Source organism: Panthera pardus, unplaced genomic scaffold (assembly GCF_024362965.1).
Source record: "Panthera pardus isolate Hobbes unplaced genomic scaffold, ASM2436296v1 HiC_scaffold_17, whole genome shotgun sequence".
In the NCBI taxonomy this organism is placed as follows: domain Eukaryota; kingdom Metazoa; phylum Chordata; class Mammalia; order Carnivora; family Felidae; genus Panthera; species Panthera pardus.
The window spans coordinates 128692980-128696076 of NW_026526732.1; the positions used below are offsets into that span (position 1 = coordinate 128692980).

Below are 3097 nucleotides of genomic sequence, written 5' to 3' on the forward strand. Positions count from 1 at the left end.
AGAAATTAACAAACAGGGGCGCCTGGGTGGCTCAGTCTGTTGACTGTCGGACTCCAGCTCAGGTGATGATCCCCCAGTTTGTGGATTCAAGCCCCGCAGCAGGCTCTGTGGTGACAGCTCAGAGCCTGGAGCCTGCTTCAGATTCTATGTCACTCTCTCTCTCTGCCCATCCCCCCTCATTCTCTCTCTTTCTCTCTCTCTCAAAAATAAATAAACATTTAAAAAAATTTAAAGAAATTAACAAATAACTAATGTTCCTAAAATTAACCTAAGGGGGAGTGGGGGAAACCCAGGTAGCCAAGAAGAGCTGCAGTGCAGACATGGTGGCCTGTGGAGCCTCCCCTAACCATCCAGCAGGTCCTGAAATGTAGTGAACCCCGGCTTGTCTGCTACCAGGATGGACCGCAGCGGCCTCCTGCCCTTCTAGCTCTGGTGCCCCTGGCCCTTTGGCACCTACTCCCAGAACCAGCCACTCCCACCTGCCGCAGCCCTCAAGCCATCAGCCTGCCCAGAGCCAGCCAGCAGGGCTGAGCCAGACCACAGGCCTGCCCACTCAGAGAACACCCCACCCACCTTGGCCACTGATGCCCCTGCCTCCCAGCCTGCCCCCCTCCTCTCAGCAGCAGCTGCTGGCGATGATGGGCGAGTCCTGCTGGACACGTGGTACATTATCAAGCCTGGGAATACAAAGGAGAAGGTGGCCTTTCTTGTGGCCCACCAGTGTGGTGGGGACAGCCCGGCCAGCTCCATGAAGGTCAAGGGGCACTGGGGAAGTGACAGCTCTAAGGCCAAGCGGAGGAGGCGCTGTCTTCAGCCTACTAAGGCTCCACCGGACCCAGGGGGCCTAGAGGGCCCCCTGCCACTGAAGGGGCCCAGACTCAGCTGGTGAGGATGTAGACCTGCTCTCTGTGGCCGAGATGGTGGCCCTGGTGGAACAGCGGGCCGCCCTGGCCCTACAGAACTATCCAAGCCCCGGCCGGCACCCCAGCACCTATGGTCTCCGTGTCGGTTGAGCAGGGTGGGCCTGCCAAAGGTCTGGGGTCCAAACGGAGGTCTGGTGGCGGGGACTGCAGCCGCATAGCTGAGGCAGTGGCCCACTTTGAGGCCCAGCGGGACAGCCCTCCAGCCAAAGGCCTCCGCAAAGAGGAGCAGCCTGGGCCTGGCCCAGGGGAGGTGCGCATCGCCTTTCCTATCTCCAACGGCCAAGAACCTCAGGCTCCCGATGACAGCTTGCCCAACGGGAACAGCGGCTGGCCGGTTGTGCCTACCCTGGCAGCCCAGGCCCCGGGGCCGAGCCAAGGACGAGATCACCAGTGACCTGTACCAGCTCATCAGCCCCTCTCGGGATGTCCTGCCCAGCAATGTGGAGTTCCTTCTGGCTCGGGCGGATGAAGCCAGCGAGGGGGAGACCACGGTCCCTGCCAGGCCTGAGGACACTCCCCCGGCACCCCCTCCAGCCCCTGCCCAGGACTGCGGCGCGTCAGGCTTCCACGTGGACGTGGTAGTGACGGGTGTGGTGGACGAGTGCATCTTCTTTGGCAAGGATGGCACCAAGAATGTGAAAGAGGAGACGGTGTGCCTGACGGTCAGCCCCGAGGAGCCGCCCCCACCCGACTCTTCTTCCTCCAGCTCTTCTTCCTCCTGTCCCGGCGTCGGGACGGGCCCCCCGAGCCGCCCCCAGCCGACTCCCCCGCCACCGCTGGACGACGCTGAGGGGACAGCGGACACCTCCCTGTGCTGCCTGTATCGGCACGTGTCACACGACTTACTGGAGATCCGCTTCAAGATCCAGCGGTTGCTGGAGCTGCCGCAGTACATGCTGCTGCTGCCCGAGCAGGTGCTGGTGAAGGTCTTCAGCTTCCTGCCCACGCGGGCCCTGGCGGCCCTCAAGTGCACCTGCCACCACCTCAAGGGCATCATTGAGGCGTTCGGTGTGCGGGCCACAGACTCGCGCTGGAGCCGCGACCCCCTGTATCGCGATGACTCTTGGAAGCAGTGCCGCAAGAGATACGAGAAGGGTGACCTGTCGCTGTGCAGCTAGCACCCGAAGCCCTACCACCATGACCTGCCTTACGGACGTTCCTACTGGATGTGCTGCCGCTGAGCGGACCGCGAGACGCCTGGCTGCCGCCTGGGTCTGCAGGATAACAACTGGGTGCTGCCCTGCAACGGGCCGGGAGGAAGGGAGGTGAAGCCGGGGAAGGTGTTGGGGGGGGAGCCCACTGTGTCCACCCTTCCCCCCCCCCACCGCCCCTGGGAGCCCAGGGCCAAGACTGGGTCACCCTCCAGGCGGTATTGATCCCCTTCCAGAACTGAGATGGGGTTCAGGGGGATGATTGAGAAGGTACTCTGATAGATCAACCCCTATTGGTTTTCTAGTCTTCAGACACAGGGCCTGTGGACCCCTCAAGTAGGGTGGTTTTTATCAGCATTTCAATTTCTTCTCCATTCATCCCCAACACCCTCCTTGCCACTCTACACCCCAGGGACCCACCAGCAGGGAGCAGATGGGAGCTAATTTTGGTACTACTTAAAGGTTCCCCCATTCTGGCCCCCTTCTGCTGCACCCCCCCCCCCCGCCCCCCCTCCCACACACACAACCCATGCCAGCCAGTTCTTTGTCTCTGGAGCTGTGTTCTCCCAAGAGGATGTAGCATGCAAAGTCAGTATCTCTCCTGACTTGCCACACCAGGGCTTACCTCCTCTTTAGGAATTGGGGGCCATCAGATCACAGATCAGATGTGGCACTTTTCACGGCAACCTGCCATTTCTAGACCTTTTCCCCATTAAAACAATAAAAAAAGAAAAATCCTTATTTTCTCCTTAACCTAAAGCTACCAGTCTCTTCACTTCCCCTAAAGAAGAGAAAATAAAGCTGAAATATAAAAATTCCCTATCTCCCATTATTTAAACTATTTCCATTGCTTCTCTATGCCCCACCTCACCCCCCAAAAAAAGCTGTGAAGCCCTTTGCCTAGCTCTTGACAGTGTGGGGGCCGGTGGGCAGGGACTGTGGGTTTGAATTTCTGGATTGTTTTTCCTTCCATTCTGGGTATTTGTTCAGGCATTGGGGTCTCTCCAGCCCCAGCCACATGAG

At 59.3% G+C, this 3097-nt stretch overlaps 1 pseudogene; it reads left to right on the forward strand.

Moving 5' to 3' along the window:
• Positions 1-397: 397 nt before the first annotated feature.
• LOC109249393 (F-box only protein 46-like) lies at positions 398-2299 on the forward strand (annotated as a pseudogene).
• The last annotated feature ends 798 nt before the right edge of the window (positions 2300-3097 follow it).